Source organism: Lontra canadensis, unplaced genomic scaffold (assembly GCF_010015895.1).
Source record: "Lontra canadensis isolate GAN:19392208 unplaced genomic scaffold, GSC_riverotter_1.0 scaffold61, whole genome shotgun sequence".
Classification (NCBI taxonomy): Eukaryota; Metazoa; Chordata; class Mammalia; order Carnivora; family Mustelidae; genus Lontra; species Lontra canadensis.
The window spans coordinates 5,862,838-5,889,808 of NW_022631055.1; the positions used below are offsets into that span (position 1 = coordinate 5,862,838).

At 36.1% G+C, this 26,971-nt stretch overlaps 1 protein-coding gene across 33 annotated transcripts in view; it reads left to right on the top strand.

Annotated features, from left to right (window-relative positions):
• Positions 1-26,971, top strand: part of NRXN1 (neurexin 1) — a 1,152,783-nt gene that overhangs the window by 896,929 nt on the left and 228,883 nt on the right. The window lies entirely within an intron of this gene.

Below are 26,971 nucleotides of genomic sequence, written 5' to 3' on the forward strand. Positions count from 1 at the left end.
CCTGACCTTATTTATCAGTTGCTTCATGAATATTCAATAAGTGGCCTTTATTTACTAAATAGTATTCATTCAATAAATAGGTTATAGTATCCATCCCCACCCCCACCCCCTGTGGCTGCTGCATAAGACACTATCACAAAGTTGTAACTTAAAACAGCACCCGCTTATTAGGTCACATTTCTGTGGGTAAAGAGTATGGGTGGGCTTGATTTCCTTCTCTGCTTATTGTGTCACAAGGCTAAAATTCAGATGTCCGTTGGACTGGGTTCTTACCTGGAGATTCTGGGGATAAAACTCCTTCCAAAATCCTTCAGATTGTTGATGTAATTTAGTTCCTTTGTGGATGTAATCTAAGGCCCAGGTTCCCTCCTGGTTTTCAGCTGAGGGGTCACTCTCAGTTCTTAGGGGGAAGCTCTGCCAACCTCACCCATGGTGTCTTCCATCTTCAAGCCAGTAACAGCATGCCAAATTCTCCTCACATTGTGTAGCTCTCTGACTTTTCCTTCGGCATGATTCTAAGGCCACTCCCCTATCTTAGGTCTTTGGTAGACTAGCACCCCTCTTCTGGTATCAAAATCTGTGTGTGTTTTCTTTTGCTGCACAGTGGATTACCACAAATTTACTGATGTAAAATGGCACCCCTTTATTATCTCACAGTTCTGTAGGTTAGAAGTCCAAGCAGGCTTACATGCATTCTCTACTCCAGGCCTCTCAGGGCTAGACTCAAATTGTCAAGTGGGCGGTGCTCTTACCTAGATGCTCCAGGGAAATACCCTTTTACAGAATCATTCAGGTGGTTGGTAGAATATAGTTTCTTGAATCTGTAGTTCTGAAGCCCCAGTTTTCTTACTGGCTCTTAGCAGGGTCTGCTCTTCCTTTCTAGAGGTTATCCTCATCCCTTCTCATGTGGACCCCTCCATTTTTGAAGCAGCAAACGTGCACTGAGATGTTTTCGTGCCTTGCATCTTTCTTACTTCTACTTCCCCCACCATCTGGGAAGACTTATGTAATTTTAAAGGGCTCATATGCTTTAATTAGTCTCACCAGTTAGTAAGTCACAGGTATAATATGTCCCCGTATTCACAGGTTCCACCCACTGTCAAAGGGGATGGGATCGTACAAAGGCAGGGACCATTGCCGGTCATGCTTAGAATCTGTTGACTATAGCACCTCTAGGGAACACATAAGACATAACGTTGTACAAGACTCTAGCTGACCTAAGAATATAATATGGTAAGATGATATCAATACAGGATTATTGTGGAAGTGATATGTGGGTTAAGTAATAACAATAGTGTTTGCACAGTGTAATCATTTAAAATTATGTCTAAAAGCATTATCCAATTTATTATTTACAAAAGCCCTGTGAGGTACAGCTCCATATTCTCATTTTACAGAGAAGGAAACTGAGGCTCACAGACCTTAAGTGAACTGATGTCAGTCTCAGAAATACTGTCAGAACTAAGGCTTGCACCTAGATATGTCTGATTTAGAGATACTTACACACCGCATGCTGTTACTCCTGGTACATTCAATATACAGCTTATGCCCCTCACTAACCCATGAAGGCCTTCTTGTTTGACCATTATGTGGACCACACCATGGTTTCCCCATTTTCTAGTTCCTCTTCCTCCACATGAAGCCTAGTTAGCTACTGAGGTTTTCTTCAACACCCTCAGAGAGATGAGAGAACCAAAGGTCCCTTTCTCCTTCACTTCTCAGATTCTCTTACCCTTTACACAGAGTGTTCCAGCCAGCCTCCTGGCTCCAGAAACCTCCAGGTGAGTAGCAGGCAGCTCTCACTCTTCAGAAATAGATGTAAGCCACAGGGGGCAGGTAAAAAACTCAGTGACAAGCTCTTCAGCTGGTTCTGCTTCACTCCCGTGACAGTAAGTGCAGTTGTCTGGCACTGGTGTGCCAATGTCCCCATCTAGGCAGCTGCTATGAGTGTTTCCTTTAGAGTTTTCTCTCCAAGTTTGGTACTTCAGTGGGGAACAGAGAACAAAATCTCCATATTCCCCATTAGGAATGCTTTGTGTCTTTCCTGACTCTCAAATCATCTTATGTAAATTAGAAAATATATTTAGATGGGGAGGATTTGAGGGTGGGGACTACTGTTGATCACAGCCTTGGCATGGGATCTGACTGTATTATTTAGAATATGAAGTGTTTATTTCTTCCGGGTCCTCATAGTCACCCTCAAGCTGTCAAAGCAAAGAAAACAAGAGAAGTACCATTTGATAATCTGGTACTTCAGTTCGTGGCTAGTTTCATAGTATGTGCTCAATATACACTTTTTTGAAAATGGCTCTAAAGGACTCTAGTGTCATTTTAAATAACTTCATTGAGAAAGAACAACCTCTCATTTTTTTTTTCCTGGTCTTTTCTGTACTCTTGGTACCACCAAAATCCCTCAAATTTTTATTATCTTATGCAAAAGAGCAAATATCCTGACCACACAATGATTTCCTCCAAGTTCTGTCAATCAAGCGAAATCATTTTAGCATGGGAAGTAGAGGGTGGCCTTGTCCCTCCTGTGCTGAAACAGTGTCTTTCTGTTGCTATGCCAGATGGCTCTCAGTTATTTAAATTCTTAAGTAGAATTTATTTAAATATATCTAATTTATTTTATGTAATTCTAATAGCAATATAATTAAGTGATATGACAATATTGGTCATAACGAAGTTAATCTTAATACAGTATAAATAAAAAATTACTAATTTTTTTAGTTGAGTTGGTTTGTTATGTGTTTCAAGATTAAAGTACAGTGTAAATCAGTATGTCTTAACAGAGGGAAAGGAAAACCATGAGGTTGGATAAGAATGAAGTTGCTTTCAAACATCCAAGTAATGGGCTCCTCCAAGGTGGTGCAGTCCGTTAATCATTGGACTTTTGGATTCCCTCAGGTTGTGATTTCAGGATAGTGAGATCAAGCCTCAGGTCAGGCTCTGGCTTAGTGGGAAGTCTGCTTAAGACTTTCTGTCCCTTTCCCTCTGCCCCAACATCCAACACATATGTGCTCTCTCTCTCTAAAACAAATCTTAAAAAAAAAAAAAAAAAAAGTAACAACAAGCCATGATTTTTCTTTCGATATCTATGTACCTGTCTCAGAGTGATAATTACAATAAGATCAAGTGTAAATGTCTCCACATTGCCATTCTAGTTATGCACTTAGTTCAGCCCTGACAATCCATATGTGGCCTTATATTTGAACATTATTATGAATATTTTCAAACTAATAATATCAAGAATAGACCAAAACATGTGTTTATGACTGGCAAATATAAAAAGCAAGTAAATATTTATTGTACTTTTAATATTCATAATAATAGCCAATTTCTATTTATATGAGGTTTCTCGATCAGAGGAGAGAATTTTGGAGGAATGTTTACCAAGAAAAGCAAAAACACGTGTCAGTTCTCGACTGCAAACTAACCTATAAGAAAACTCTTTAGCTAAGACTTAATGCAAATTATGACACTGAGACAGAAGCAAGTTAGCTCCCAAGGCTTAAAAACTGAAACATGTTTGCAAAAGCAAACAGAGAGCCTACATAAGTTTTAGATTATCAAGCTATGTCTGTTTCTCTTCTTGACTTGTTTGTTACCAGTACAAAGGTCATTTGGTTTGAATAGGGACACTCAGTTGTTATTCACTGATAATTTGATTGAAGGAAGGTTATTTTATTTTAATGTTGACTGGACCTGATTGTTAATAACAAGTGACTCTTTTTTTTTAATTAAATTAAATTAAATTAAATTAAATTTTTATTTCAGTGTTCCAAAATTCACTGTTTATGCACCACACCCAGTGTTCCATGCAATATGTGCCCTCCATAATACTCACCACCAGGCTCATCCTACCCCCACCCCTGTCCCCTGTCCCCTCCAAAACCCTCAGTTTGTTTTCAGAGTCCACAGTCTCTTATGGTGTGTCTCCACCTCCAATTTCCCCCAACTCACTTCTCCTCTCCATCTCCCCATGTCCTCCTTGTTATTCCTTATGCTCCACAAATAAATGAAACTATATAACTGAGTCTCTCTGCTTAACTTATTTCACACAGCATAATTGCTTCCATCCCATCCATGATGATACAAAAGTTGGATATTCATCCTTTCTGATGGAGGCACAATACTCTATTATATAAATGGACCATATCTTCTTTATCCATTCATCTGTTGAAGGGCATCTTGGTTCTTTCCAAAGTTTGGCGAATGTGACCATTGTGCTATGAACATTGGGGTACACAATGTTCTTTTCACTACATCTGTATCTTTGGGGTATATAACCAGTAGTGCAATTGCAGGGTCATAGGGAAACTCTATTTTTAATTTCTTAAGGAATCTCCACACTGTTTTCCAAAGTGGCTGCACCAGCTTGTATTCCCACCAACAGTGTAAGAGGGTTCCCCTTTCTCCACATCTTTTCCAACACTTGTTTACATTCTTGTTAATTGTGTCCATTCTAACTGGTGTAAGGTGGTATCTCAATGTGGTTTTGATTTGAATCTCCCTGATGGCTAATGATGATGAACATCTTTTCATGTGCCTGTTAGCCATTTCTATGTCTTCTTTGGAGAAGTGTCTGTTCATGTTTTCTGCCCATTTTTGACATGATCATCTGCTTTGTTTGTGTTGAGTTTGAGGAGTTCTTCATAGATCTTGGATATCAGCCCTTTGTCTGTAGTGTCATTTGCGAATATCTTCTCCTATCCCGTGGGTTGCCTCTTTGTTTTAATACCAGGTGACTCTTAAAGTCAGTTGCCTTCAACCATGGTGTTTTGAAGACCTCTTAGGCTAAACAAAAGCATATGAAAAGTATGTAAACTTCTGAATTACTTGGGATACTACCTGCTGTACGGTTATATTTATATGGTTGATGTCATTTTTTTTGCTCAGTATTTGAAATTAAAATGTCTAATTCTAAACTCAGATTGATATTTAAGAAGGAAGTTGAGAGAAGTTTTAAATTTCAGTCTTACATTTATAGCTCCAGAGCTTTTGGTAAGAAAAATTTTAAAAACCACAGATAATGAAAAAAGTTATTGCCTACAAACCGTTAATGCAGCTATGGTTACTTACTTGGGTAATTAGCAGACAGGCATTTTTAAATAAAGGAAAGAGATTGTGTGTGTGTGTGTGTGTGTGTGTGTGTGTGCTTTTAATTTAAAAATACTTAAAATAAGGACATTTAAAAGTGAATTTATATAGAAAATGGGAAATTTGTAGTTCTGCTATAAATTATATTTTTCCATATAATATCTGATTAAGGCTTGAAGATACCATGAGGTTAAGCAGAATGGTATTATCACTTGTATATGATTTCATGAAATAGCAAAATGTCTATGTTCTCTTTTGTGTACATGAAATATACATATGAAATCATCTTCAGGTTTTCTTATGGGGTTGAGATTTGTGCCCTTTTCATTATTTCATACTTTTATGGTCTTATCTTAATCTTCTGGTTCCTTTCCTACCACAAAGGTTATTTCATAGTGCAATGTTGCTATTGATTTTCCTTTCTATTTCTTTCTTAAGTAATTCTGCAGAAGTTGCTGTGTAAACATCACAGGAAATAAAAGCAATCACTCTGTTTTAAGATGAAATTTTACCCTGACAATGTTCATAAGCAGAGTTTTACATTTAGGAGATTGCGAACTTTATATAAGGTTTATGAAGAGCCTCAACAAATTCATTTTCCTGGTTTGAGTTAGCTTGCCAAAGAAAGCAATTTTATTTGATACAAGTGCCAGTAATAATGTTTTCTCCTTAACACCATATAAAACACTGCCTAGTTCTTACGTAGTTTATTGCCCTGAGTAATAGACCAGTTTCATGAAATCAAAACATAAAAATCAGTTTGGATGGATAAAGAGTAGTTTGGGTGCAACTTTGGTCAAGCTACCCAATTTGTTACTGAGTTGTATGAAAAAGTTGATTTCTTTAATACAGGCTAACAACTGGTGATTTTTAAATCACCTGACAACAGTAAGTCAATCTTTTACTCATTTTTTTTTAGAGACAATTGTTTATCAGGCTGGCTTCAGCCATATTTTTCTTCCTCCTAAATACTTCTGTATCACAGACTAAATCAGCAGAGTGATTTGCCTAAGGAAGTTCTAAAGCAATTCATTTCTTTCTTCCTTCAATCAACAAAGTTTACTGAGCAACTTTTATATGCCTAACACTAAAAACGAGGGTAGGGGTGAGCAAGATATTTCCTTTGAGGAACCCATTGTCCAGTGGGAAGATAAATAGATACTATAGTGAATACTATAGTGAATATTCTAGAATACATTGCTGACAGTCAAGGCAGATAAATAAAAAACTTACCAGATATTCCAGACGCTATAACACTTTGCGGACCATTGAAGTAGGTTTCAAGAAAGAACTGGTCTAGATCTAGAAGAAAAAGTAATGTTCTTGTCAACACTCCCTTCGTCCTGCCTTTGTTCTTAAGGATTTTTTTTTTTTTATTTATTTGACAGAGATCACAAGTAGGCAGAGAGGCAGGCAGAGACAGAGAAGGGGTGGGGGGAGCAGGCTCCCCGGTGAACAGAAAGCCCAATGTGGGGCTCGATCCCAGGACCCTGGGATCATGATCTGAGCCAAAGGCAGAGGCTTTAACCCACTGAGCCACCAGGTGCCCCTTAAGGAATCATCTTAAGAAAGAAGAGTAAGAATGCGTCTCCTCTACTGGTGTATGTGGTACTGTAGTTGGATATTCTCAACACTTTAAATCTGTGGCTTAAATAAGTCCATCAGAGGGAGTCCCTAGTAATATCAGGCTGCGCCTTGTAGAAGCATGCATTAGTTTGGAGTCAAATGAGTTGAATAGGTATATTAATTTAAATAAGACAAATGAAGTCTAATTGAATTCTAGTGCAGATTTTGCCAATTCGTTATGATTACCTTAGTTTCCCCATTAGTGGAATTTAGCTCATAATCCTTGCTCCACTCAATTTATAGGACCATTGTGAAGATGAAGTAAGGTAATAGATGCAGTTATTCTTTGTGCTGTTAAATCTGTGTTATGCAGATGGGTGGTGGGTGGTGATGACATTAGCTGTGAAGTACCACTGAAATACTACAGGCAGTCCTGGCAGTGTTGATAGATGGTGACAGATGACGTTTCTAGAATAAGTGTGAAAGTGGAAATGAGACATGTCAAATCTCATTGTCCACCAGAAATGCCATTACAATAGGGATCACATTTCTGACCAATAGCCTAGTATCTAAAATTATAGATATCAAAAGATCTGCCATCCATAATCCAACATTAAGTCATTTTTTCATGTTATAGTGGACCACTATTCAATGAAAACCTTTTCTAAAAAATAGTATATATGATTATAATTTTAAAAAGCCCAGAAAATAGTCTTGCACTGTTGTATTTAATATTATGAAGTATAGTGGACCCTGTAGAATTCTTGTCTTCTCAGAACTTTTTGACTTACGGCAACAAGTGAACACCATCAAAAAGAACATAAATCTGAGCTAGGTTCTTTGGGTAGTGTTTGACCAGCATCAGTGGGAACACTCTCGGAAGTATTTTTGTCCACTTGAGTCTTTTTGAACAGTTCTTTAGGACTTATTTGGGGTCTATTTACTTGCCCACATTTTCTTGTAAATTTTCCTGTAACAAATTGCTGTTCTGACATTTTATATCAAAAAGGCTTTTTTCCCCTTTAGGTATTATTTTCATCAATACTAGCAGCTATATCTAATCTCATGTACAAAAAAGCAGAACCTCTTGATCACACTCAATTTTGTACCCTTTCATCCTTATTGCTTCATGATATCAAAACACCACAGAGGTTTGGCTTAAGGTGAAGCCAAATCCATAGGTTATTTATTGCTGGGTTTGAAACAGAATTTCCACAATCAAGTCAAAAATGCTGCATATTATCTCACTAACCAGATTATAATGGTCATGTTCTTTTTTATCTTTATAAACATTTAGAATATTTGTCTATAAAATAATGAGTCCAAATCTTAGACATTGAAGATTTTTTTTTTTTCTTCACAGCACAGTCATGTTACTCAGAATAATTTTGGAACTATCTCACGTAACAATAACCGGTCACAGAGTAAAAGTTCTCATTATTTTATTACAATGAACTGCCTTTTTTTTTCCTCCTAAAATGATTTCCCTGGTTTTTTGCCTGTTTTACCTCTCCCCCTTCTTAGTCTTTTTCTTGCAGGCAGAGGACCCCAGTGAAGAATGGGGCTACATCCTTGAATAGTTTGTTCAGCTATAAATTGCTTGGAGGCCACTTAATACTAAGCATACATTTTATCTGTTTCACTTGAGAAATTTTATCTATTTCACTTCATAGTAGCAGTTTGAGTCTTAATAACAAATTATTTTAGGATTAACTTTTAAAAAAATATTTTATTTATTTATTTGACAAAGAAACACAGCTAAAGAGGGAACACAGCAGAGGGAGGGGGAGAGGGAGAAGCAGGCCCCCTGTGGAGCAGGGAGCCCGATGCTGGGCTCCATGCTGGGCTCCATGCTGGGCTCCATGCTGGGCTCCATGCGGGGCTCCATCCCAGAACCCTGGGATCATGACCTGAGCTGAAGGCAGATGCTTAAGGACTGAGCAACCCAGGCGCCCCAAACTTTTTTTTCCCTTTTTTTATGGCACGCAGTAATTACTAAGAGACATACACAAGTGTTGATCTTTTGAAGTAGATCTGTTTCGAGAGGAGTTTTGGTTGTGGAAGGGCAAAAAAATACTTTGAAATGTTCCAGTGATAGAATGGCAAGTTGTTTGGATTTATAATCCTCTAAACAGTCAAGATCTAGAACTTGCTATTTTGGGGAGATTCCATTCTGAACAATATGCTTTGAAACTTCAAAATAATTCACCAAAGATTGAAAACAGAATGTTTGTCTTTGTTGGTTTTAAGGCTACTTTTGAGCATCTGTTGGTGATATCGTTGTGAAATTCAGTAAACACATCAAGAAGTAACTGATCAGTTTCATGACTGTGATCTTACCAAGTCTGGCCCTCTTGCTTTTTCAGCAGAAGTATATAGCTTATTGTTTTAAGTTTAAAAAAAAAAAAAAAGAAAGAAAGAAAGAAACAGAGACTTTCATTCCTAGAAGCAGCGTTTACTATCTCTCTGATCAACATCAGCAGCTGTTCATTTTCTGCTTGAGTGAACTTCGAGGAAGGCAGTTACCTTGCCTGTGATGAATGGTAGGAGATCTTTGGCTGTCCCTATCTTACACAGTTTTCGTTTCATCCTGATGAGAAAATCGTCACTATCGCTGTGGACTCATAATAATATTTTATAGAATCAGTTTTTTCTTTACAAGTGCCAGAAAGCTCTGTCCTTTAATAAATAAGGTAACTAATACGTAGTAGAGAAGGAATTGTTAACCTTTTCTATCTTAAGGAAAACAAATGATATTCCACCAGTGATGCCGTAAATGCTGTCATGGCTTTGTGGTTTCTGAAGAGAAGGTCTTTGTTTTGTTTTGTTTTCCCCCAAAGAACTTCAATTTTTAATTATTTTCATCAGTTGGACACTTTAAAGTAAACCATTTGCTTTGTACGAAAAATCAGGATCAGTACATTAACACTGGGATAATAATGTTGAGAACCCTTTCTTTATGTTCCAACTGTGCTAGACAACACCCTGTTCCAACATAATTTAATTTCTGCTGGTGTTTTATGAAGTAAATGCATGTAAGAGAATGCACTGTCTGTGAATGTCAGCAAACAGTGATGAAGGGCTTGACTAGGAAGTGCGTTACACTTAAATGGATTAAAGTTGGAGAACAGTTCGCTATGCACTCTGTACTGCATTTCACATCCTGCTAGGCTCTGAAGAAGGCGCATAGGAGTGACATACCAGAGGTCATAGATGCTCCGTAACTTTTCAGAAATGATGAGTAAGGTATAGCAGAACAAGAACAGATTCTGTGACCCTTTCATTTCCCCTGACTATTTTGACTTTTTTTTCCACCCATCCACACTTAATCCAGCAGCTTTATTTCATTTCCTATAATTCTCCTTCTTGATTATCTCACCTGCCACTAGCAAGGCTTCATCCATCCAATGTCTGCAGATTACTGCTAACTTTGTATTTCCACCTCTAACTCAATCATGGAAAGATCCTCTCAAAAAAAACCTCACCCGTAACAAGTTTGGAAGATCTTCCCACAAGACAACTTCCTCTCTTCACTTTACTTCTTAACAATAGTGTTTTCCCCAGAAATTCAGGGTGACACTGTAGAAAATCTCTTTGAGGGCTTTTTTTTTTTTTTTCCTGCCACAAACTAAACAAGCCTGGCTGATTTTCTTTGTACTGTCTACTCCAATGCCAATATCCATTCTTTCCTTTCCATCCTTACTGCCTTTCATATCTGCAACTGGACTACACTCTTGTACCATTCCACCATTGTCTTCCCTGCTTCTCCCTCCCCATGCCCAAATCCATTGTTGTATACACCTTGATTCAAATATTCTTGAAAATACAGCCCTGAGCATTTGTTCAATAACTATTTCTGAGTTTTTATTTTGTAAAAGTTATTCAATAACATTGAACTGCCATCAAGGAGCATATTACCTATAACACTAAGTATCATGTATAGCATATCGTATACAGCATATGTTGTATAACATGTAAATATTGTGAAAGCCTATACTTACCTCTGTTTTATGTTATATCTTTGCATACACCATTTTCTCTGCCTGAATAAGTTAAAAAGATTAGTTTCAAGGCACAGATACAATGCCAACTCCTCTTGGAGGGAAATCCTTGTGGAAATGATCTCAAGTTGATTTTATTTAAGAATGCATGCATGTCTTCTACTACTAATTACTAGTATTCTTAGAATCAGAATCTTTATCTTATCTACTCCAATATCTATTCATATCACATGACAAAAGGCCTTTTGTGGTTGAACACATATGTTTTAATCCCTGCCCTGTCTCTGGACAGCTGTGTCCTTGACTTGGCTACTTAATAATTCCTGCTGATTAACCTTGTCATGAGGTTTACAAGAGATAACACACACAGAGTACTTAGCACAGCCTTTGGAACAGGCATTCATTGAAAGTGTTAGTTATTATTATTGGTTTTAGCATATGTGTGGCACTTGAGAGAAAACCCAAAGGATTTTTGCCTGTAGCAGTTTTTATGGTCTGTGAACTGCACATGGTCTATGTGTGACAGGAAGTTCAAAAGTTCAAACCAGTAGCAGTTCTGTATGCCTTCATGGATTCCAAATGACTCAACAGGGATGTTTTAGGAAAGTGGTGGGAATTCATATTTATCTTATGTATGCTTATATTCTCATTTCAAGGAAGGAACTAGAGAAGGGTTAAAAAATGTAACATTACATTTTATTGATTTTCCTTTTTTGGTGGACTGGGTTTTGCAATTTATTTGGTTTTCAGATTTCATCCATATTTTTAAATTGCTATTTTTATCTTATATTAATGCTCTATAGTTATAAATTGTATCCACATTTATGCATAAATTTGAACATTGCACTAGCACACGGGTATAGAAGGGAGAGAGGCATTGGTATTCTTTTTTTGCAAGTGAAAAAAATTAGAGAAGTCAAGATCAATGATTGCCCAAAGTCATTCAACTATCAAATGGCAAAACCTGAGTTAAAACTCAGGCATTCTGGAACAGAGCCTTTGCCATTTCTTATATACTACATTACCTGCCAACTTGTTTGTTTAACAAGGACTTCTAGAAAGATATAGCCCTTGGAGTGACTTCCTAGTGAAAGATCCCTTTATTTGGTGTTTCCAAGGTAATTCCACAACTAATTTAATTACATTATATGACTTCTCATTTTTAAAACTTAAACTTTAAAAATAACATCTATTAATTTTTTTCTGATTCCAAAAGTAATACATATTTATTGTAGGAATTTTATAGAACCTAAACACAAAGAACAAAAGTAAAAATCACTCATAATCCCACTATCCAGAAAGTGATAGATACTAGACTATTGATGTCTATAGTTCCAGATGTTTATTTTTATATGTATTTATTTAAAGATTTTTCTTTAAGACAATGGAAATCTATTATATTACTATCTTGCATCACTCATATCATAATTTTTCACTCGGTGTACTTTGAAAATGTTTGTCATCATTTTTGTTAGTTGCTTATACTTCCAATATATAAATATGCCATGCTTATTTAATCCATCCCCTATCTATAGACAAAAAGATTCAGGTTTTCAGTTGTAAGGCAAAAAGATGGTTGATATCTTTTTATATAAAATATTCTATATATGCATTATTTTTTTCATTAAGATAAATTCCAAGAGGAGGAAAAAAAAAAGAACCAGGATCAGGGAATGTTAAGTCTTAATGTTTTAGAACAGGTATTGTTGATTGTTCGACAAAATGAGCCTTTGGCTCAGGTCATGATCTCAGGGTCCTGGAACTGAGCTCCATATCGGGCATTCTGCTCAGCAGGGAGCCTGCCTCTCCCTCAGCCTCCCACTCTCCCTGCTTGTGCTCTCTTCTCTCTATGGATCTCTATACCTCTCTGACAAATAAATAAATAAAATTTTAAAAAAAATTAAATTAATCCTTCTTTCCTTCCTTTTCTAGTAGTCTGTAGGTAGCAGGTCCTATAATTTGGGGTGAAGGAGCTGTATTTATGAAGTCCTCAAACAAAACAGTAGATGAGTGCATTCCAAAATAATTGCTCATTGAGCACTGTCCATGCTTCTCTAGAGACCTGGGAATGCTGGAGGCATTTTCCCTGAATATCTTGTTTACTACCAAAAATAGGATTACATAGCATTTAGTGACTTGTTCCCACAATACACCTCTGTCATTTTCATTGATTTTTTTTGTTAGAAGAATTTGAAATGTTGCTGTCTTTTTGACTGTGCATTTTAGTGTGCACTAAGTGAATATGAGTTAGAATTATTTTGGTTGTAACTGTCACAAAGGCAGCCTGAACCATTCAAACAAAGAGAGATTTACTGGCTCCCAGAATGGGAGGAAGCCTTGAATAATCAAGCTGAGGGAGGAAGAATGTTTCTTTCCAGCCCCAGGGATTCAGACACTGTCAGGAATCAATCTGGTTTCCTCTCTGCTTCTCCCGGGTTTGTCAGCTTCATTCTATCTCACTGCAGAGTGCATTTTTCCTTGTGGTAGAAAACTTGGTTTTAGATAGCTCCCACATTTTGTTGCCTTAATTTTTAGTTTCTGTGGAAAATTTGCCAAAGTTTTTTGGGGGGCAATATGTGAAGCCTGTATATTTCTGGATGGGTGTGAGAATAGATGCTTGATTCTGGATCGAAAAGCTAGGTGAGATTTCTACCCCTGGACCAATCCATTGTGTTTACAGAGCTACAGGACTATGATTGGTTCATTTTGAGCCCATTTCTGGATCTGTCAACTCTGACCAAGGAGGCAGGGTAGCATTAGCATGTGACAATGCATATAGGTTCTAGATATGTGGACAATGGGGAGGAATAGGACCCAGTAGAAATGAGGGGCAGTGGTAATAATCCCAGAAAAATAGAGGTAGTGCTGAGTAGAAATAAACAAAAATAGGTCTCTAACACATAATATCTGAATGATTCTTTTTACTCTATAATACCTCCTATCCCTCTGCACTTCAGAAAAGATAAAGATGTACAAAAGGACATACAGATCCATGTAGATACATTTAGCTATAATAGGTTTTTGCTTCCTCAGGAAAATACTGACACTAGCACAATATGGAATTATTAATAAGTCAGAGCTTTGCACAAACTGGTGAGCTTTATTTCATATAGAAAATGAGTAGCATTAAATAGCGAGGATAGAAATTTCAACATTTTTTAAGTTACATCCTTCCCTATTTCTGATGATGTCTAAATGTAGACAGAATGGCAAGAATATGGGCTATTTTTTCCAAGAGTGTGGGCCGCATTTGTCTTTATAAAGTGCAGTGTCTATTGCAAGTGCGGTTTAAACCTCCTTAATAGGAATTAAATAATAGAGCTTATGTGCAACAGAACCCACCCATTGTTCTGCTTGCCTCTTTGATAAATGATGTGATACATGGTGATTAGCTCAAGGTCAACTCACTGAACTGTAGTTTGAGTGAAGCTCAGATCTCCTCAAAGTGATCAGAATGCTTTCTTTAAAGGTAATTAAATCTACTTAGAGAATTATCTATCAGTGTTCTCCAGTAGTAGCAGAAGAATTCATAAGAAGACAAAAAATACTAAGAAATAGAAAAGGCTATATTTTTAGGCCCAATTTAGACCCAGTGGATGTGTTGAATTGGAAATTCTACTTTCATTTCATGTCAATATTTTTACCGATAAACATGTTACAGTGTGAAGGTGGTGAGTCAAAGGGCGTGGCCAATAGACTGAGAATCCTTGTAAGTAACAATGTAAAAGGACTGGGTCCGGGGGGCTAAATCTTTTCTTGAGGCAAGACTACTGATTTTTTATGCAAGCTTATTAGTCACCAAAGGTAAATGTATAGAATTCAATCCACACAACATGTTAGAATGTTTACTATGTGCTTTGCACTGAGCTAAAAGATATATATATATATAAAGATTTTTAAAAGATGCCCAGATAGCTTATTGTTTACTAGAAGAGCTTGTAGGGCAAGGAGAGAGCTAGAGTGCAAGAATAAGTTCTATCAAAGAGATGCAGACAATGTCTTTGAGAGGCCAGGAGTAGTGGAATGAATTCTGCCAAGGGTGCCACTTTCCTGATCTGTCATTTCAGGGAAGAGCTGTACATTGCTTCAAGAAAAATCCTTTATTTTCAATACTTAAAATTGTGCTCCCAGGGAAAACATATGCTTAGTATGAACATAGAAAACAGGATTTCCACCTAGAGGTGGTTATACACACTGCATATTTAACCCTTCTTTGGCATACCCATACCAAGAAAAAAGTTGATATTGTCAGTATATACTTCTTCTGGATCAGTGCTCTCTCTGAACCTAGAATCTATCATATTCTTGAGGATTCAGGTGCATCCTCAGATAGTTACAGGGCAGGCTTTAAAATGGCAGGTATTTCCTCATACCAGATGACAGCACTTTGCTACTGAGAAAATGATTAAACTGTCTTTCTATCCCTTGAACATGAATATCAGGGACACTTTCAGATTGCAACTTTAAACTATGTAATGGCCAAAGAGAAAGAGAGGAATATGCCAATGCCTGGTACCTTTCCAGAAGGCCAACTGGTCCTCTGGATATGTAGGTCCATGTCTAGTACTGGACATGTGTGCAGGAAAATAAAAACTACTAAACTCAACCACATGGTAATGAAAATGATGATGTGAGCAATTTATCTATTGGAGAAATTGGACTTTATTTTCTTGTCCTTCCTGTATTTGTTTAATAGTAGTAATTAAAGCTAACATTTATTGAGCAATGTAGCAAGTGCTCTGCTTGAATAAAGAACTTACTCCTTAAATCGACCTGATTAGCTTTGCACTTATTAATGAAGAAACTGACACACACACAGAGGTTAAGTAACTTACTGGGTCATGTAGTCAATAAATGGTGCAGCTTTCTGCCTCTGGAGCCCATGGTATTATTACCCAAACCATCTCTGTAAATGTCTAGGTCCCAAATTACTTTTACAACATTTTTTTTTTAATGTTAGTTTAATACTCACAGGTGTGATTCTTACCCATGTTACTTTTGTTCTTTAAACATGCATCTGCTTTTGTAAATATATTACCAAAATGAATGTAAGAATAGAGGCATCTCAACATCAACAAGCACTATCCTCCCAATTTATGGGATGAGAGAACCTACAGAACTCTACACTGTTGGCTATAGTTTTGACTCCCAAATGTCCCAGTTCATCCCCAGATCCATTTCACATCCAGACTGAAAGCAAAGATTTCTTTCACAGAAGGCAAGCAGCATGCATCCATCAGCCTAACAGGCTTCAGTAATGAAGTCTGAAGCCTTTCGGTGCTTTTAAAGACACCATGGGATCTCCAGTTAAACTATTTTGTATTTGCTTTTGCTGAAACAAGAAATCCTGTAGTTCATGTTTGTTGTTGTTGTTGTTTTGTTGTGTTTTTTTTTTAATGGTAGAAATTTGTTGGAACTATGATAAAGTTGAGACCGGTTAAATGGCTTTTCCCTAATTTTACAAGTGGGTTAGAGAACAAGTGTAGTCGTATGGGAAGTTAATGAGAGTGAGAATGGCCAGTATAGTGGATAAATTCTGAATTTTGTTTGACTAGAATGGTGTTGATAATGTCGGTTACAGTTTTATTTTTGCCAGTTGTAACTTTGTATTACAGCCAAGTCATTGAGAAGGTATTAATTTTACTAACAGCTCAGAGAGTCACCTCTTTTCCGGATACAATGTCTGTTACTAGGTTGCCCTTTTAGCTCTTTTACAGGAAGGATGAAGTGGTCATAAGTAGACCCTACCTATAGAAGGCGCTAAAACAGCTGACTTTCAAACACAGTTATCTGGATTTTCAGTGATTGAGAAATCTTAAGAAAAGTTATCTGGCTGCTTGTACTCTGCTAGCTTCGTATCTGGTGGAAGAGTGGCTAGAGGAGGTAACTATTCATTATGGGATCTGATTTATCCTTTTGTTTTCAGTGTTTAACTTTTTATTTGTTTAATACGTAATTTTTTTATAATTTTGTTCGTAATATTGTTTTTATAATATTGTTTGCAAAGCCATATGGGTGGGTGCTGTGGAGGATATAGATAAAAAAGAAGGCATGTGCCTTGTCCTCTGGGTGTTTTCAGTCAGCTTTTCCTGGGAATCTTCTAAGACACTTACTTGAAAGAGAGTATCATCACTCTGGTTTCCTCCTAGCTGTGTGCAATTATTGCATTTTTGATAGATAGAAATTTGAATAACTGCAGTGCTTGCTGAAACTTCGACCTTCCAAAGATTCCAGATGTGAGAGGGGTCTTTATCATTCCTCTGAAATATCTAGTGTGTATTTATAGAGTACCCACCAAACAGCATCTGTGCTGAATGTCATAGGGCAAACAGAATGAGAAAAAAACTAACAAAAATTTTCCTAGGACATTCTTTATGTAAGACCTAAACATATTTTAAAAGTTCACAACATAAAGTGGTATAAGTGAAAATGACTGAGTGGTGGAGAGTATAAATGCTAAATACATTCAAAAGAGGAATAAATTCAAAGGTTGGGAAAAGGTTGCCCAGAAGACAGACTTAGTATGGGGGTATCAAATTTCAATGGGTGAAAAGCACAGAGATAAGAATTTCAGGTGGCAGAAGGTTTTGGAAACTGCATCAACAAAACAGGGTTGTTCAAAGGGAGCTTGGCTTGTGTGTGTTGGTTTTTAGTCTAAGTATAAAAGCTGTATTTATTTAAACCTTTTTTTTTTTAATCCTGAATGCAAAGCAAGAGAAATAAAAGCCAGGTGTAATCACCTACTGTTGCCTGAGATCCTGTTCTTCTTAATATTTAGGTTCATATGCAAGCAAAATTAGATTCCTTTTTCACATTCTTGGATTCACTAATGTAGTCATTCACTCCTTACTTAAATGAGTCTAGTTCTGTGCTATGTGTATGACATTAAGAATAGTCGTGAAGGGTGAAATAACTCACCAAAGGAGGACATCAGCATGCCATTTGAGATTTCTCTGTAGAGTGATGGGAGGCCATATGATTCTGTTGAGGGATTTATGGACTGATTGCACAAATCTAGTTTCAGTTCTGGGAGTGCCGCCACCTCTCTTAACAAACTGAATTAAAGTTTGCTGGAGTCTTTCTGCATTGGTGGCTTGAGTTCAGAATGCCTCATGGGTTTTGTTTTGTTTTGTTTTGTTTTTAGTGTATTCTAGTTTTTATACCCACAAACTTCTTCCAACAGATAGCGGAGATAAATTTGCCTTTTTACACTGATTTGTTTTGTTTGTTTAAATTAATGATATAGCACTATACCAAATATCCCTAGGCAGAATCAAATGAAATTACTTTGTTTAAATTTGATATGCTAAATAATTCTAAAATGTAACTTTAGAGGAAAGCGTTCTGTGTTTAATGTTAAAATGTCTGGACATTTCAACAACTCAGGGAAAATTAAATCATTTTTGGAGATTATGACATTTTTTGAGAAAGATTTTCAAGATAAGGTTATTGGCAGAAAAATGAAAGACTTATATGGAGTAGTGGATGAAGTCTCATTGGAGGAAAGAAAAGTCAAGGAAAGAAAGTGTGACGAGTATAAGGGTTGACAAGGAGTTTGTTATAAGGGATTCATGATGCAAAGAAATGGGATAAAGTGAAGTACATATGAGAAAAATAATTAATGATGAAAACAATATATAATACAGAATGAGGACCCAGAAGCTTTATTATAATACCAATCAGAAAAGAAATAATAATTCTCTCCCATAGGTGTGGGCATTCATCTACTCACATTTTATGTTTTAATTGAAACTCTCATTGTTCATTGACCAGATTTCTTCTCATTTATTTTCACAGCAACTCTGGTGGTAGCAAAGTAATCATTTAGAAAACTATAATGAAATGGGTAACCTACTCTCTTAAAATATTTAGCATACTGTATATAACTCAACAAATACAATTCATGCTGCTTTTAATTTTATAAGAAAATATTAACTGTATTCACTTGATTGTATAAACTGTTTTTTTTTTTTTTTCATATACTTTGTCCTGCTGAGCATCTCGGCTCTCTGCAATGCATCTCTTTTTTTTAAGTGACATAACACCATTACACCAGTTGAAAGCTGAACCTCTGACAAATTGAAAGTACCTCCAATTTAAACCAGATCTCTGACTTGTAACATTAAATTAAAAGTTGTCAGAAAGGAAGATATTTTTTAAAGGATATTGTTGTATTTTCAAAGGGACCAGATCTAGTCCTGGATTTCAAAGTTTCTTTAGTAAACACTAAGACATTTTTCTCATCTTTGATTTTATTTTCTGAATCTAATTCTCTCCCTTGAATGACTTAAATACTTTTATTCTTTAGGAACATAGTATTTACTCCTTCCACCCATTCCGATGGAAAGCTGATATATTTTGTTTACTAGAAAATTACATCTTTTGTTACTTGAAGCTTATTAAGAAGAATTAAAATCTAAGGTTACCTCCATTTCCCAAATGTTTACATTAAAAAAAAATAATAAAGCCAGATTTCCATCACCTAGATAGTGGAGGGAATTCACTAGAGGTGGCATGATTCTAAATTATGCAGGTGAAAAATATGTTTCGATAATCTTCAGTTCTTTCCTTGATCAATAAATAGGGCTTGATTCAAGAAAAAAGAATCTCATTCAATCTCTATTTTTCCTTTTTCTTTCTTTCTTTCTTTTTTTTTTTTTTTACTCTAGTGTGAGTTTGAGACATTGTGCTTCTTTCTCCTTGAGGTATTTGCATTTTAAGACTGATCCCCCAAAAGTGAAATGAACAAAAAATTAAATTTCACAAGAATGTACGGGAAAGAGTTTACAGTATAGTCAGTGAAGTTTTACCAAAAGATAGGAAGCTTCTATAAGGCTGAGTCTTATAGAAACTATAGAAACTATCAAACTCAATGTATAATCATATAACAATGCATAACTTCAATTGTATAATAATCATAATAATCACGATTATTTATGTCATTAATATCTTATGTATTAGATATATAAGTAATAATAATAGCTATACATGTAGCTAATAATCATCATATCTGATGTTTATTCCATAGTAAGAGCTTAATTCCATCTAGCAAGCCCTGCATATTTTGCTGGCTGGTTATCTTTCTAACATTAATTTTAACTGCTAACTGAATGAGGGAATTTATTTTTTAATTGTAAGCATTCCTTTTTGTCTTCAGATTTAGGTTAAATGGAGTTTTCATATAATAATTGAAAAGTTATAATGTGGGACAATGCTAACATAGTAAGACTTTTACAAATTTAATGAATCTCATCTTGGTGCATACCTTTTCTATTATTTCCTTGGTGTATCCCTTGTGGTTCCTGCCTAGAATTCTATTAATGGTGTCAGTAATGGCATTGTAAAGGATTCGGCTCCAGGTGTTATTAGTATATTTAATGATTTGGGGAAGGGAAATGACCCACTTTATGGTAGATAAGCTTTCTCTCCCTGTCACCTACAACACACTAGCTTTGGTAAGTGTAATCTACTCTCCGAGTGTTCTGTGATCAAATGAGCTCTGGGAAATGAAATCCCACCTGTGGAGGATAGTGATGTGCTTGGCCACACAGAATTCTGAGAAATACCATTAAAAACCATACAGGATAAACTTACATTAGCAGATAACCTGTCTAATTTACTTGCCCAGGGGAATTTTTTTCTCCTCTGTTAATGTGTTCTAGAACACGTTTCATGTTGTAATAATCTAGGACTTATTTCACTTCAAGGGCATACTCCATTTGGTATTTGCCAGTATGAAATTTCACCAAGAGATTATGGTGCAATGGAATCTAATTTAAATAAAGTGCTTAGGAATGGTGCTGTGTTATTTAATTTAGGATTAGGAGGAACACTAAAAATATTTGTACTGTTGGAAGTTACTATATAACACTATATCATTCTATTTTGTATTTATTATCTTAGCCAACATTTTAACATTTTTGTTGTTGTTGTTGATTTAGGGCACTGTAGGACCTATAATTCCATTCTGTACCTGATGACTAAGATGACATAGATGCTAAGCTTTAGGAGAGGAGACCAAATGTAAACTTAACATATAAATGTGTTGGCTTGTTTGTCTGTTCAACTTTATGAAAATTTTATTTTTTAAAATAATAGAAGTTAGGAAAAAAATCAATTAATGCAAGTTTTGGTTATTTGTGTTCTGGGCTCTTGAAACTTTCCATATTGTCCTTGCGCAGGCTTCCTGATTTGATCCTATTGTACTATTGAACCTACTCAGTAGTCACTGAAAAGCTCATTTTACAATGGACTGCCCAAGCATTAGATGAATATAAAACAAAAACAAAAACCTGGTTGGAAATTTTTTACCTTAAGGACATTGACATAACATGGAGATGTACTTCACCATAGTAGATTTAGTATGTCTGGGACATCTTCTCAATACAAATGTTACATATTTTTTTTTCTAAGTTGTCTTAGGAACTGAAACTATCTACTCGGAAATGCATAGTTACTATTGAGGTTATTACTTTTTGAATGGATTGTAATGATCATAGCTGCAAGTTTAATCTTCTTCCCTCTCTCCCCTTATGTACACAGAAAGAGATTGCTGTACTTAATTCTTATTGATCATCAGTCTCATAATTTTTAAAATTATTTATTTGAGAGAGAGCGAGCATGAGTAGGGTGAGGGGTAGAGGAAGAGAATCTTCAAGCAGACTCCCTGCTAAGTGTGGAGCCCAAGGCAGTGCTCAATCTCTCAATCTCATGACCCATGAGACCATGACCTGAGCCAAAACCAAAAGTTAGACACTTAACCGAGGAGCCACCCAGGTGACCCTCACAACTGTTTTTTTGTTTGTTTGTTTGTTTGTTTTTAATGACGCTATTTTATTATTCCCCCAACTTTCTAAAAGGTGTTCACCAATTCTGGGAAAGTGATAAATTTAGTCCATCAGGCTAATTCTGATCCCAAGCTCATTGACAGAATTCTGTTATGAACATATAAAGTAAGACCTCACCTATCAGGAGGTAAAGAAAAATTTCCCTGAGCTATCAAATACATATCCAAAAATTACCTGCCCTCTCATCATAAAAAAAGTCTTCAATCACTCATATATTAGATATTTAACCATATCCCATTCATAGATCCAAAGTATTTTATTATCTTTATTCTGAGTCCAAGATATGTTAGAGGAAATAGCGGATAAGAGAGTGAAGAGATGCAGCCCACAGATAGGCCTTTTGACTGCAATAGTGACAGTAGAAAGTCTAAACAGCTAAAGAATAAAGAAATCCTTTCTTTCTGTCCCCCAAGAAAACAGATTTAAGGACTTTAAAAAAAAAAAATTGTGGCTCTGCTAGACTGTATCTTGTCCTGGAGGGAAAAAATGGTATGAAAGAGGTTCTTGGATCATTTGACAAAATGGAGACAGAGATGGTAAATTAGATCAAATAATGTATTATTTTGGTAACTGTTGTGATGATGTAAGAGAGTATCTCTGTTATGAAACATATGCTCCAGTGTTTAGGGGTAAAGTGCCAGGATGTGTACAATTCACCATCTAATGGTTAAGAGAAACTAATTGTTGGTGTGGTTGTGGAGACAGAGAGAATAAATTAATAAGTAAGGAAGAATGTAAACAGCTGAATTAATGGGGGCTAGGAATATACCAATGTATGAAATAAAGGACGAAAGATGTAGATACAGCTGAATGCCAAGGCCCAGGTAGGGCTTGAAACTAAAGGCAGAAAAGCAACCAACAAATATGGAGAATGCTTACTGGTTATCTGTCATGCCCTCATTGCTATTGTCTAAAATTTATTGTCTGAAATGCCATTGTGCTCTTTAAAAGAGCAGAGACTGGGGAATATTTTGTGGATCCCAAACCTGTCTCCTGGGCTGAGCCTTTTCATCAGTCTCCAAAATTCATGTGGCTATAATTTGAAAGATAATTCTGCTGTAATTGCTTTGAAGTTGGAGTGATAGGGAATAATTTCCTTCTCACTGAAGGAACCAAGATTATGTTAGTAGCTTTCAGAGGGTAGTGTTTTGCTTTGAAAATCCATCCTAATTTGATCTATGAAATGGAAGAAGAGAAAAAATATAGCCAACAGTTTTGGAGGATGATAAAATATTTTTTGTAGGATTCTTGGGAAGTCTTATTAGAATTAGTGTAGATACTATTAAGCTTTGAAATTATTTGAAGGGTAATCAATAAATCCATTTAATAAATCACTAAGCATGCGCATGGGGCAAAACACTGTGTATGCTGAAGTGTAAGCACTGACCATCATCAACAAAGACCTTGTGGTCTAGATACAAGCCAAGACTCGATAACTCAGTCATTAAGTGATAATAAAATAAAACAATGCAGGGCGCCTGGGTGGCTCAGTCAGTACAGAGTCGGACTCTTGATCTCAGCTCTTGATCTCAGGGTTGTGAGTTCAAGCCCTGTACTGGACGTGGAGCCTACATAAAAAAATAAATAAATAAAAATAAAACAATAAAAAAATAAAAAAATAACACAATGCAAGAGAGGTCACATGGTGTGTTCTATATGAAAGAGATGGACCATGATTGCTGGTACTATCTTTCAATTCAGGGTTTCAGGAGGAACTTGGCTTTGAAAGATGAAAGAATTGAGACTGATGAAGAGAAGCGTTTAAGTTACTGACATTTGAGTGGATGGGGGCTCAAGCCTGGCAATAGGCTTGCAAGCCTTAGAAAACAGGAAATAGATCAGTCTAATGAGAGTGGATGGTCTTATCTAGAAGGGGTAGGAAAAATGACTGAAACACTAGAATAGAGTCAGACTGTGAATGTGGAATACTTGACTTACAAGTTTGGATGGATTGTGTAAAGCCATTTAAAGTTATTTTTGTGGGGTGCCTGCATGGCTCAGAAGGTTAAGTGTCTGCCTTTGGCTGAGGCTGTGATCTCTAGGTCCTGGGTTTGAGCTCCTCATTGGGCTTCCAGCTCAGCGGGAGTCTGTTTTTCCCTCTCCCTCTGCCTCTTCCCCTGCGTGTGCTCTTTCTCTCTCTCTTTCTCTCAAATGAATAAATAAAATCTTTTTAAAAAATAAAAAGTTATTTTTGCAAGGAAGTGGTATGATGAGTGGGAGCTTTTTAAAGGGTGATTAATTTGTATTGGTAGAACATTTATGCATTTGCTACTCTCTCTGTCCATAGGTAATAAAGCAATTTTAAAAAGTTATATAGTCTCTCTCTTGTTTGGTATCTGGGTTGATTTTAATTATCCTTACATCTACCCAAATAAATTAGTGTCTTTCAGCCAAGAGTGTCTCTAAATTCCCTTGGTAGCATGATCCATTGCCTGAGTGCCCTTATAGCTATAAAATTCTTTCATATTTTTTAACCTAAATTCTCCCCACTGTGCTTAAGCACAGAACTTTCTGAACTGTACCCATTAATGGGATTAATTGGTCAACCTTTCTTTGCTGCATGCCCCTTTACATATTTATAAATAATTCTCGTCTTACTTCTTCCCATGGTGGATCCCTTCCCTTCTCCCTCCCTCTCACCCTTTTTCCCTTCCTTCATCCCTCAATTTCTGGGTTTCACTTTATCTTCATTCTCATCTTCTTGATTTTTTTTATAGATTTATTTTTTTTTGCTTGAGTATAGCTGACTCACATGTTAGATTAGTTTCAGTTGTACAACATAGTAATTCAACATCTGTATATACTAAGCTCGCAAGTGTAGCTACCATATGTCACCATACAACACTATTGCAATACCATTCACTATATTCCCTATGCTGTACCTTTTATTCCCATGACATTCATTTCATAACTGGAAGCTTGTATTTCCCACTGCCCTTCTCCCACTCTCTCCATCCCCCACCCCCTAAGTTTTTTAAATGGCTATGGCACTCTGTATTATGTATATATTAACTGGCCTGATAAAATTTTTAACAAAAAGGAGCTTTAAAGTCTTAAAGTTATTTAAAGTCCTTAAAAATAAAAAAGCTTAATCACCTTTCATGGTCCAATTTAAATACTGCCCCTTCTAGGAAGCCCTTTATAATCTTCATACCCATGCTGACCAGCCTCTTCTCGGAAGCTCACGATGGATTTAGCCATTGCCACCGAGTATAAGTCTTACTTGTTGTTTAGACTGTAATTTATTTATAGATAGGTCCATTTCTGTATGTTTGTCTCTTTCAAAATATCTATACCTAGCTGTGATTTTATAGATGTATCTGTATGTGTATATATACATATATATACACATACACACACACACACACAAAATAGGTGGAGGTAAAATTATATTTGTGGTAGAGCAGAGTATACCATTAATATTCTTCAGACAGCTTGCCAAGATCAGATGTTGCAAATTGATTGTCCTTGAGTTGGAACCTGTCCATACATGTTTTACTTGCCTACATAATGGCTGATTGAACATTTAAAATATTTTTAATTGGTTGTTAACATTTAAAAATTAGAATGTTTCACATAAACATCAGGAGCTCCACTATGTTAAAAAAAAAAAAAAAGGAAAAAAAGAATAAAGAAAAAAATCTGAGTATCTGCCAAAGTGGTCTGTATTCTTTTGGGAGAGTAATCAAGTAGAAATGAGCAGCTGCCATTGCCTTTAGACTGACTGGAAAGACTCAGTTTTGTCAAGAAGAGCTCCATTTCTCCCTATCCTTATTTTAATATGCTGTCTGGCTTCTCTAGGCACTTGAGTTTGTGACTGCTATCCTAAATGTCTGTCTCAGAATTCCTTTAAGATGTTCAAGAATATCTAGTAACATCCTGAACTTGGTACTACAGTGGTTATCAGATTTTAGATGTAAGAAGAGTGACATGGTCAGCTTCTGAAAAATGAAGAGTCCTTGACCATGTGCTGAGCTTACTGAATCCGCAGGTCTAGGGAAATCTACATTTTTAAAAAACATCACAGATGATAGTGATGGGTATGTTGTTTGTATCACATTTAGTGAAAACTTCTTGTGCCTCTTGGTCTCTGAAGTCAGGTATACCTGTGCCTTCACTGATAGAAACCAACTCAAATTTAATAATAAGCATTTAAAGTATTAAGTCCTCAGGGTAGGAAAAACAAGCTCTTGTGCTGTCTTTTTTATCTGCATCCTCATTATTAGACACTTTGTGTATGCTTTTCTGCCGTAACAAATAATTCTTGGATGAATATCCTTGTGATTCATCTTTAAAAAAAAAAAAAAGAAAATGAAAACTCTTTGCTAAGCAAATCTGTTTAAGGTGTGTGTGTGTGTGTGTGTGTGTGTGTGTGTAAACTCGGTCAGTCTTATTTTTTAAATCTAATTTTGTTCAAACTAAATATGCTCATATATGTTAGCACTTTGGGCTACTGCTCCCATGATCTATCATGAAAAAAAAGATTAAACTTGGAAAATACTATACTTTTCCCATGATGATTTGTTTCTCTTATTTGGAAGAGGGTCTTAAAATATGTTTCCTAAGTATAGATAAAATAGTCTCTGACTGGTCAAATAAGGGTGAAAAAATTGAAATTTTTTCAGTTACATCTGTAATTCCACAACCATTGTCACTTGCTCTTTGTGCCAAAACAAATGTAAGTGAGGTTTAATGAAATCCACCAGGTTATTACTGGTGGTGTTGTTTCTTTTAAAACACATGACATCATTGGCAAGCTCAGAATTCATCTACTTGGATACTGAGAAGAATAGAACATTTCAATTGTAGTCAGACCTTTGCCTTAACTTTATGTAGTAAAAAGTAACTATTGAATTAACTATTGAATTTTCTACTTAACCTCCTTGTGGGAAGCTTACGAATATTTTGGATTAATGATATGACTGTCATTCTCCTATAAAGGAATAACATTAGTTCAGGCTTACATGATGGCCTTTGTAATAAGTTTCTTTCTCTTCCTGTGATTTTGAGAATGTTAAACATTTACAAAATGGACTCTTTACCTTTTATCTTTACTTCTCAACTCTTACATGATTTCTTTGGCCCACATTTCCAAGAATCATCCCAACTGAGAAGTCAGACTTTTATGGTCACATTCTATGTTATTAAACACATGCATCACGTTGGTTTTATGACAAACTAATGGGACCATTGTTCGTATCCTTCAGAAGGTTGTTCTTCAGGGACCTTTTGAGTGTAGAGAAGAATGGAACAAGAAAATAAGATACCTTCAAGGCTAATAATCAGAGGGCAGTGTAGCCCACAAGAAGACCATTGTTAAATGTTTCAGCACACTTTATAAAACAGTCTGAGGAATCGCCAGCCTTATTGTCACATTATGGCCAACAATTCTATTCTATTCGAAGTTAAAGCAAATCTGTAAAGAAGGGTAGGTAGAAAGTGTGAGGAAGGGAATAG